This window comes from Hyla sarda, chromosome 10 (assembly GCF_029499605.1).
Source record: "Hyla sarda isolate aHylSar1 chromosome 10, aHylSar1.hap1, whole genome shotgun sequence".
NCBI classification, from domain to species: domain Eukaryota; kingdom Metazoa; phylum Chordata; class Amphibia; order Anura; family Hylidae; genus Hyla; species Hyla sarda.
This window is the reverse complement of record NC_079198.1, coordinates 4,248,992-4,261,161: the sequence shown is the minus strand read 5'-3', so window position 1 is coordinate 4,261,161 and position 12,170 is coordinate 4,248,992.

Here is a 12,170-nt window from a genome sequence, read left to right as displayed (position 1 = left end):
TGTCTGGGGGAAACCAGGCACTGCCCATCACCTGCCCAATACCATCCCTACAGTGATCATGGTGGGGGCAGCATCATGTCTGGGGGAAACCAGGCACTGCCCATCACCTGCCCAATACCATCCCTACAGTGATCATGGTGGGGGCAGCATCATGTCTGGAGGAGACCAGGCACTGCCCATCACCTGCCCAATACCATCCCTACAGTGATCATGGTGGGGGCAGCATCATGTCTGGAGGAAACCAGGCACTGCCCATCACCTGCCCAATACCATCCCTACAGTGATCATGGTGGGGGCAGCATCATGTCTGGAGGAAACCAGGCACTGCCCATCACCTGCCCAATACCATCCCTACAGTGATCATGGTGGGGGAACCAGTCAGGGTTTAGATCACTTCTTTCCTTTCTCACAGGCCTCTTTGAAAATGAAAGCAGTGATCTGATTGGTTGCTATGGGTAACTGCACCAATCTTCCTGTAAACAGGTTTTGATAAATTTCTCTCAATTCCAGAATCTGCCTCAGGGCCACAGACTTTAGATACTTCACTATGTATTCCTGTCCTGTCTGCTGGACTGCTGTATCTAATCCTATAATGTGTGATACTGTCTGCTGAGCTGCTGTATCTAATCCTATCATGTGTGATACTGTGTGCTGATCTGCTGTATCTAATCCTATCATGTGTGATACTGTGTGCTGAGCTGCTGTATCTAATCCTATCATGTGTGATACTGTGTGCTGAGCTGCTGTATCTAATCCTATCATGTGTGATACTGTCTGCTGATCTGCTGTATCTAATCCTATCATGTGTGATACTGTGTGCTGAGCTGCTGTATCTAATCCTATCATGTGTGATACTGTGTGCTGGACTGCTGTATCTAATCCTATTATGTGTGATACTGTGTGCTGAGCTGCTGTATCTAAGCCTATTATGTGTGATACTGTGTGCTGATCTGCTGTATCTAAGCCTCTCATGTGATACTGTCTGCTCTGTGCCTGTCCTGTATCTTCACTATTGTTGTGACCTTTGGCCCCCACTTTCAGGGTCACGATGTCACCTGCTCTGGCTCCTCCCCTTCTCTTTTTGTTTCATATACAAATACCTGGGAGGTCACCTGCTGTGGTGCGGGATGTTAACCCTTGTAATGCTGAGGAGTATAATATATTTGGGGGTACACTTTTATATTTTGCGCCCCTCGCTCTGTATACATGTGTGTGTGTGTATATATATATATATATATATATATATATTATGGCAGCAGTGACTTCGAGGTCGCGTTCACGTGCGGCACATTTGTAGCCCCATAGAGATGTATGGAGAGGATCGTCGTGGTTACGGGGGAGGGGCAGTGTCTCCCAGGAGCTCGCACTCTATGGCGCCCTCATCTGCCCCGGGGGAGGGTCGCTCATTGTCACAGCTGTTGTCACCACAAACACAATGTTACATTATTTCTGTGTATAGAGGAGGTGTCCGCCTGTGACCGGCTACAGCGACAACACGGCCGGTACCATCCGGGGTGACCCCCCCCCCCCCCGCCTGCTGATTGGAGCGATCCGGGGATAAAAGGAGAGAAGAGCCGCAATACACGGACAATGTGCCGGAAATACAACCTGCAGGAGACCGCCGGTATGGGGGATACGGGGTGTACCTGTATATTAGAGGGGTGTACCTGTATATTAGAGGGGTGTACCTGTATATTAGAGGGGTGTACCTGTATATTAGAGGGGTGTACCTGTATATTAGAGGGGTGTACCTGTATATTAGAGGGGTGTACCTGTATATTAGAGGGGTGTACCTGTATATTAGAGGGGGGGCTGTACCTGTATATTATAGGGGGGGCTGTACCTGTATATTATAGGGAGGGCTGTACCTGTATATTATAGGGAGGGGTGTACCTGTATATTTGAGGGGGGCTGTACCTGTATATTATAGGGGGGGGCCGTACCTGTATATTATAGAGGGGGTGTACCTGTATATTATAGGGGGGGGTGTACCTGTATATTATAGGGAGGGGTGTACCTGTATATTATAGGGGGGGGTGTACCTGTATATTATAGGGAGGGCTGTACCTGTATATTATAGGGAGGGGTGTACCTGTATATTTGAGGGGGGGCTGTACCTGTATATTATAGGGGGGGGGGGCGTACCTGTATATTATAGAGGGGGTGTACCTGTATATTATAGGGGGGGGTGTACCAGTATATTTGAGGGGGGCCATACCTATATATTATAGGGGGGGCCGTACCTGTATATTATAGAGGGGGGGGGCCGTACCTGTATATTATAGAGGGGGGGCCGTACCTGTATATTATAGGGGGGGCCGTACCTGTATATTATAGGGGGGGCCGTACCTGTATATTATAGGGGGGGCCGTACCTGTATATTAGAGGGGGGCCGTACCTGTATATTAGAGGGGGGCCGTACCTGTATATTAGAGGGGGGCCGTACCTGTATATTAGAGGGGGGTCGTACCTGTATATTAGAGGGGGGTCGTACCTGTATATTATAGGGGGGGCCGTACCTATATATTAGAGGGGGGCCGTACCTGTATATTATAGGGGGGGCCGTACCTATATATTATAGGGGGGCCGTACCTGTATATTATAGAGGGGGGGCCGTACCTGTATATTATAGGGGGGGCCGTACCTGTATATTATAGGGGGGGCCGTACCTGTATATTATAGGGGGGGTACCTGTATATTATAGGGAGGGCTGTACCTGTATATTATAGGGAGGGGTGTACCTGTATATTTGAGGGGGGGCTGTACCTGTATATTATAGGGGGGGGGCGTACCTGTATATTAGAGGGGGGTCGTACCTGTATATTATAGGGAGGGCCGTACCTGTATATTTGAGGGGGGGCTGTACCTGTATATTATAGGGGGGGGGGCGTACCTGTATATTATAGGGGGGGTGTACCTGTATATTATAGAGGGGGTGTACCTGTATATTATAGGGGGGGGTGTACCAGTATATTTGAGAGGGGCCATACCTATATATTATAGGGGGGGCCGTACCTGTATATTATAGAGGGGGGGGGCCGTACCTGTATATTATAGAGGGGGGGGCCGTACCTGTATATTATAGGGGGGGCCGTACCTGTATATTATAGGGGGGGCCGTACCTGTATATTATAGGGGGGGCCGTACCTGTATATTAGGGGGGGCCGTACCTGTATATTAGAGGGGGGCCGTACCTGTATATTAGAGGGGGGTCGTACCTGTATATTAGAGGGGGGTCGTACCTGTATATTATAGGGGGGGCCGTACCTATATATTAGAGGGGGGCCGTACCTGTATATTATAGGGGGGGCCGTACCTATATATTATAGGGGGGGCCGTACCTGTATATTATAGAGGGGGGGTCGTACCTGTATATTATAGGGGGGGCCGTACCTGTATATTATAGGGGGGGCCGTACCTGTATATTATAGGGGGGGCCGTACCTGTATATTATAGGGGGGGCCGTACCTGTATATTATAGGGGGGGCCGTACCTGTATATTATAGGGGGGGCCGTACCTGCATATTATAGGGGGGCCGTACCTATATATTATAGGGGGGGCCGTACCTGTATATTATAGAGGGGGGCCGTACCTGTATATTATAGGGTGGGCCGTACCTGTATATTATAGGGGGGGCCGTACCTGTATATTATAGGGGGGGCCGTACCTGTATATTATAGGGGGGGCCGTACCTGTATATTAGGGGGGGCCGTACCTGTATATTAGAGGGGGGCCGTACCTGTATATTAGAGGGGGGTCGTACCTGTATATTATAGGGAGGGCTGTACCTGTATATTATAGGGGGAGCTGTACCTGTATATTAGAGGGGGGTCGTACCTGTATATTATAGGGAGGGCCGTACCTGTATATTTGAGGGGGGGCTGTACCTGTATATTATAGGGGGGGGGGGGCGTACCTGTATATTATAGAGGGGGTGTACCTGTATATTATAGGGGGGGGTGTACCTGTATATTATAGGGGGGGTGTACCAGTATATTTGAGGGGGGCCATACCTATATATTATAGGGGGGGGCCGTACCTATATATTATAGGGGGGGCCGTACCTGTATATTATAGGGGGGTGTACCTGTATATTATAGGGGGGGCCGTACCTGTATATTATAGGGGGGGCCGTACCTGTATATTATAGGGGGGGCCGTACCTGTATATTAGGGGGGGGGGCGTACCTGTATATTAGAGGGGGGCCGTACCTGTATATTATAGGGGGGCCGTACCTGTATATTATAGGGGGGCCGTACCTGTATATTATAGGGGGGGCCGTACCTGTATATTAGGGGGGGGGCGTACCTGTATATTAGAGGGGGGTCGTACCTGTATATTAGAGGGGGGTCGTACCTGTATATTAGAGGGAGGGCCGTACCTGTATATTATAGGGGGGGCCGTACCTGTATATTATAGGGGGGCAGTACCTGTATATTATAGGGGGGGCCGTACCTGTATATTATAGGGGGGGCCGTACCTGTATATTAGAGGGAGGGCCGTACCTGTATATTATAGGGGGGGCTGTACCTGTATATTATAGGGGGGGGTGTACCTGTATATTATAGGGTGGGTGTGTGTACCTGTATATTATAGGGGGGGTGTACCTGTATATTATAGGGAGGGGTGTACCTGTATATTATAGGGAGGGCTGTACCTGTATATTATAGGGGGGGGCTGTACCTCTATATTATAGGGGGGGTGTACCTGTATATTATAGGGGGGGTGTACCTTTATATTATAGGGGGGGCTGTACCTGTATATTATAGGGGGGGGCTGTACCTCTATATTATAGGGGGGGTGTACCTGTATATTATAGGGGGGGTGTACCTTTATATTATAGGGGGGGCTGTACCTGTATATTATAGGGGGGGCTGTACCTGTATATTATAGGGAGGGGTGTACCTGTATATTATAGGGAGGGGTGTACCTGTATATTATAGGGAGGGCTGTACCTGTATATTATAGGGGGGGGCTGTACCTCTATATTATAGGGGGGGTGTACCTGTATATTATAGGGGGGGTGTACCTTTATATTATAGGGGGGGCTGTACCTGTATATTATAGGGGGGGGCTGTACCTGTATATTATAGGGGGGGCTGTACCTGTATATTATAGGGGGGAGGTGTACCTGTATATTATAGGGAGGGCTGTACCTGTAAATTATAGGGGGGGCTGTACCTGTATATTATAGGGGGGGGCTGTACCTGTATATTATAGGGGGGGCTGTACCTGTATATTATAGGGGGGAGGTGTACCTGTATATTATAGGGAGGGCTGTACCTGTATATTATAGGGGGGGTGTACCTGTATATTATAGGGGGGGCTGTACCTGTATATTATAGGGAGGGCCGTACCTGTATATTATAGGGAGGGCCGTACCTGTATATTATAGGGAGGGCTGTACCTGTATATTATAGGGGGAGCTGTACCTGTATATTAGAGGGGGGTCGTACCTGTATATTATAGGGAGGGCCGTACCTGTATATTTGAGGGGGGGCTGTACCTGTATATTTGAGGGGGGGGGGGCGTACCTGTATATTATAGAGGGGGTGTACCTGTATATTATAGGGGGGGGTGTACCTGTATATTATAGGGGGGGTGTACCAGTATATTTGAGGGGGGCCATACCTATATATTATAGGGGGGGGCCGTACCTGTATATTATAGGGGGGTGTACCTGTATATTATAGGGGGGGCCGTACCTGTATATTATAGGGGGGGCCGTACCTGTATATTATAGGGGGGGCCGTACCTGTATATTAGGGGGGGGGGCGTACCTGTATATTAGAGGGGGGCCGTACCTGTATATTATAGGGGGGCCGTACCTGTATATTATAGGGGGGCCGTACCTGTATATTATAGGGGGGGCCGTACCTGTATATTAGGGGGGGGGCGTACCTGTATATTAGAGGGGGGTCGTACCTGTATATTAGAGGGGGGTCGTACCTGTATATTAGAGGGAGGGCCGTACCTGTATATTATAGGGGGGGCCGTACCTGTATATTATAGGGGGGGCAGTACCTGTATATTATAGGGGGGGCCGTACCTGTATATTATAGGGGGGGCCGTACCTGTATATTAGAGGGAGGGCTGTACCTGTATATTATAGGGGGGGCTGTACCTGTATATTATAGGGGGGGCTGTACCTGTATATTATAGGGGGGGGGTGTACCTGTATATTATAGGGGGGGGGAGTGTACCTGTATATTATAGGGGGGGGGTGTGTACCTGTATATTATAGGGGGGGGCTGTACCTCTATATTATAGGGGGGGTGTACCTGTATATTATAGGGGGGTGTACCTTTATATTATAGGGGGGGCTGTACCTGTATATTATAGGGGGGGTGTACCTGTATATTATAGGGAGGGCTGTACCTGTATATTATAGGGGGGGCTGTACCTGTGTATTATAGGGGGGGGCTGTACCTGTATATTATAGGGGGGGCTGTACCTGTATATTATAGGGGGGAGGTGTACCTGTATATTATAGGGAGGGCTGTACCTGTATATTATAGGGGGGGTGTACCTGTATATTATAGGGGGGGCTGTACCTGTATATTATAGGGAGGGCCGTACCTGTATATTATAGGGAGGGCCGTACCTGTATATTATAGGGAGGGCCGTACCTGTATATTATAGGGGGGGTCGTACCTGTATATTATAGGGGGGGTCGTACCTGTATATTATAGGGGGGGGTGTACCTGTATATTATAGGGGGGGTCGTACCTGTATATTATAGGGGGAGCTGTACCTGTATATTATAGGGGGGGGGCTGTACCTGTATATTATAGGGGGGTGTACCTGTATATTATAGGGGGGTGTACCTGTATATTATAGGGGGGGGGCCGTACCTGTATATTATAGGGAGGGCCGTACCTGTATATTATAAGGGGGGTCGTACCTGTATATTATAGGGGGAGCTGTACCTGTATATTATAGGGGGGGTCGTACCTGTATATTATAGGGGGAGCTGTACCTGTATATTATAGGGGGGGCCGTACCTGTATATTATAGGGAGGGCCGTACCTGTATATTATAGGGGGGGTCGTACCTGTATATTATAGGGGGGGGGGGGCTGTACCTGTATATTATAGGGGGGTGTACCTGTATATTATAGGAGGGGGGTGTACCTGTATATTATAGGGGGGGGGCCGTACCTGTATATTATAAGGGGGGTCGTACCTGTATATTATAGGGGGAGCTGTACCTGTATATTATAGGGGGGGTCGTACCTGTATATTATAGGGGGAGCTGTACCTGTATATTATAGGGGGGGTCGTACCTGTATATTATAGGGGGCTGTACCTGTATATTTGTCAGCTGTACCGCCATGTTGGTTATCCCCCGGCCGGTTGAATCTTTTGTGCAGTCGATTATTGCTCTCAGCCACACGTCTCCCTGTCTGGACGGCGAATGTGTCGCCCGATAACACTAAAGTCACATGGGCCGCGCCATTGATTGAGCCTTATAAAGGCCCCACAGACGAGCGCAGATCAACACTTATTTGCAGTGTGGTATTAGGGATAGTTATGGTGCAGGCTTGCTGGGAGTTGTAGTCCTGACTACTAGTTGTTCCCAAAGTGCAGGAGTGAGACCTCTTAACACTTTACTCAACTTACTGTGCAATTCCAAGAAGGTACAATCGCTTTAGCACAGCTTGGAACGGTACAGCTTTTGAGTCAGATATTTGGTCACTGTCCCTTTAATTGACTAATGCAGATGTGACTGGTCGCTGTGGGATATGTTCTCAGTCCCAGATTGGCGTATTATGATGCAATGTGTGGACTTTTCCATGATGGAGAGATTGTTGAGATTATTGTACTGCAGAGAGGCCCTTGTTTAGCCTTCTCCTCTCTGGCAGAGACGATAAAATAGTTCTTGCAGATGAAGAACTGGGTACTTTATCCTCACAGCGTGGACAGCCTGCCCATGAAAGTAGACAAAGTAAGTCACACGTGGCCTAGGTGTATGTTTGCCTGTGTTGTTCTGGCAAAAAGCCAGGCCCAGAACCGGCCCTAACAGTTTTAATTGCAATAGTCCCCAAAACTCTGGACCTCCAGCTGTTGCAAAACTACAACTCTCAGCATGCCCGGACAGCCAACGGCTGTCCGGGCATACTGGGAGTTGTATTTTTGCAACAGCTGGAAGGCTAGAGTTTTGGGTACTATTGGACAAGGGGCTTCCCATTGGTTAGGAGAATCACGTGACCAAAGCATCATTCATCTGGGTACAGTAAATGCAGAAGTGTTAACTCTTAACACGCTGTAAGGCCTCCTGTGTGTGCAACGAATGGCTTCAGAACTGCGTCACAGAAACGTGTCAGCCGGTGTTGACACGCTGCGGCTACGTTTTGTTCTAAGAATGGCGCACCGTGTCGTTTTAGGTCCCTACCGACGGTCTTCTCAGGCACATTTCTTCTTCATCTTCTTCTCTTGCAGATTGCGTAAGCAGACAGCGTGAAGCCGCCATGTCTCCTACCCACCACACCTTCCTCATAGACTGTGATTCAGGGGTCTGTGTCTGCCTCACTGACGCCCCCCGACCTCTGAGTGCAGGTACTGCAGCCTACCCCTCCTCCCAGACCCTCATCATGGCTCCCTCCAGCAGACGCCTCCTCAGGACCTGCCTCACTAGCTGTATGAAGGAGCAGAGAGCGGAGACCCTCAGTGATCAACGCCACCCGGACCCCCTAATAACGGACACGACCTTCATGGGGCCGCCGGCTAAGGCCGCCCACAGGAAAGGCCTGACTAGTCCGATGACAGGGGGCAGATTTCTGCAGGACTCGTTGAAACGCTGGCTGTGGCGGCTGGCGTCATGTGTGCGTGCAGAGTGACCATCAGTGAGGGGCCCTAAAATAATACAGGGGCCCCCCAGAACTATCAGATCACTGCCTTCTCCAGCCGGAACCTCTTTTAGGAAGCCGCCTCCAACCTGAACTTCAGGAATTTAGAAATCGCCTTTGCACCAAATCAGATAAACCTCTGTACATAGACATTAGTGGAGACAATGACCTGATCTCAGACAAGTTATTACTCTGCGTTTCTAGGAAATAAAATGTTAATTACAAATTGCCTTTATTTTTTTGGCTGATACCATGTGGGGGGGGGGGGGGGGGGGGTCTACGGGCGTAAACCAGTACGCCAAAAATCTGTCCCTCCAGCTCGGTAACGGAGGACGTGATCCGGAGTCATGTGTGGCATCTATAACGCTAATATGCTAAGGCAGTGTTTCCCAACCAGTGAGCCTCCAGCTGTTGAAAAATTAAAACTCCCAGCATACCCGGATCTATTACCTTTAACTGACTGGTCATCGGATAGGGCCAAGGTCTTCAAACTGTGGGCCTTCAGCTGTTGCAAATCTACAACTCCCAGAATGCCCGGACAGCCGTTGGCTGTCCGGGCATGCTGGGAGTTGTAGTCTTGCAACATCTAGAGGCACCCTGGTTGGGAAACACTGTGTTAAGTACTGGAGGTGTACGTCCCACTATGGAGTAGCTGCGCCAAATGTATTGAAAGGTGCACATCCTATAATACAGGGCTTGACAAATCACGGGCGCCAGGTTGCCATGGCGATGAAGAATTTCAGGGTGGCGCCCAGGTTTTTCCTCAGTCCTTTCCAATAAGGAGCAGCCCCTCTTCTGCCTGTGGACGGCTTCCGTGTGACCTGATCAGTGGACGTCAGGTGACCGTCACAGCCAATCGGCAGTCTCACTTCATACTCAGGAATATGAAACATCACTATCGCTGCTGCTTGGCTGCGGTGGTCATGTGATGTCAGAGGCAGAACGGGAGATCAGCGCGGGAACGGGCAAAAACTATTGGAAAGATGAGGACAGTAATGATTGTGACACAGGAAGAGATGAGGGGACACTAATGACTGTGACACAGAAAGAGATGAGGGGACAGTAATGATTGTGACACAGGAAGAGATGAGGGGACACTAATGATTGTGACACAGGAAGAGATGAGGGGACACTAATGATTGTGACACAGGAAGAGATGAGGGAACAGTAATGACAGTGTGGTGCAGGGCAGATGTTGTTACCCTATGGGCAGATGGCATTAACCCCGTCCTCTTGTATTCGTGACGCCAGGGCATGGTTTAGCCTATAACCACCTGAAGGTATATCGCTGGATCCTGGGCTGGGCGCAGGGGCAATAAAGACTCCGACCCCAAGTTACAGACAACAAGGGGGAGACCAGCAGGGAGACCAGCAGGGAGCCCATAGGTCATTATATGGGGGAGACCAGCAGGGGGCCCATAGGTCATTATATGGGGGAGACCAGCAGGGAGCCCATAGGTCATTATATGGGGGAGACCAGCAGGGAGCCCATAGGTCATTATATGGGGGAGACCAGCAGGGAGCCCATAGGTCATTATATGGGGGAGACCAGCAGGGGGCCCATAGGTCATTATATGGGGGAGACCAGTAGGGAGCCCATAGGTCATTAAATGGGGGAGACCAGCAGGGAGCCCATAGGTCATTATATGGGGGAGACCAACAGGGAGCCCATAGGTCATTATATGGGGGAGACCAGCAGGGGGCCCATAGGTCATTATATGGGGGAGACCAGCAGGGAGCCCATAGGTCATTATATGGGGGAAACCAGCAGGGAGCCCATAGGTCATTATATGGGGGAAACCAGCAGGGAGCCCATAGGTCATTATATGGGGGAGACCAGCAGGGGGCCCATAGGTCATTATATGGGGGAGACCAGCAGGGAGCCCATAGGTCATTATATGGGGGAGACCAGCAGGGAGAACATAGGTCATTAAATGGGAGAGACCAGCAGGGAGCCCATAGGTCATTATATGGGGGAGACCAGCAGGGAGCCCATAGGTCATTATATGGGGGAGACCAGCAGGGAGAACATAGGTCATTATATGGGGGAGACCAACAGGGAGCCCATAGGTCATTATATGGGGGAGACCAGCAGGGAGAACATAGGTCATTATATGGGGGAGACCAGCAGGGAGCCCATAGGTCATTAAATGGGGGAGACCAGCAGGGAGCCCATAGGTCATTATATGGGGGAGACCAACAGGGAGCCCATAGGTCATTATATGGGGGAGACCAGCAGGGGGCCCATAGGTCATTATATGGGGGAGACCAGCAGGGAGCCCATAGGTCATTATATGGGGGAGACCAGCAGGGAGAACATAGGTCATTATATGGGGGAGACCAGCAGGGAGCCCATAGGTCATTATATGGGGGAGACCAGCAGGGAGAACATAGGTCATTATATGGGGGAGACCAGCAGGGAGCCCATAGGTCATTATATGGGGGAGACCAGCAGGGAGCCCATAGGTCATTATATGGGGGAAACCAGCAGGGAGCCCATAGGTCATTATATGGGGGAGACCAGCAGGGGGCCCATAGGTCATTATATGGGGGAGACCAGCAGGGAGCCCATAGGTCATTATATGGGAGAGAAAAGCAGGGAGAACATAGGTCATTATATGGGGGAGACCAGCAGGGAGCCCATAGGTCATTATATGGGGGAGACCAGCAGGGAGCCCATAGGTCATTATATGGGGGAAACCAGCAGGGAGCCCATAGGTCATTATATGGGGGAGACCAGCAGGGAGCCCATAGGTCATTATATGGGGGAGACCAGCAGGGAGCCCATAGGTCATTATATGGGGGAGACCTGCAGGGAGAACATAGGTCATTATATGGGGGAGACCAGCAGGGAGCCCATAGGTCATTATATGGGGGAGACCAGCAGGGGGCCCATAGGTCATTATATGGGGGAGACCAGCAGGGGGCACATAGGTCACCCTTGGGATCACCTGGTCACTGGTACCTCCTGGGTAACAATCACATGACATATCACATGGTATAATTCTTAAAGATACAAGACATTTTATAATACACTGCAGAACATACGTACGGGGGGGGGGGGGCAGGTGCAAGGGGCCCTGGGGACACTGAAGGAGGCTGCCTGACAGGACAGCTGGAGCACGGGGCAACATCTCCTGTACTGGGCCACCACAACTGTGACACACAGGGAGAGATGAGGGGACAGTAATAACTGACACACAGGGAGAGATGAGGGGACAGTAATAACTGACAAACAGGGAGAGATGAGGGGACAGTAATTACTGACACACAAGGAGAGATGAGGGGACAGTAATAACTGACACACAAGGAGAGATGAGG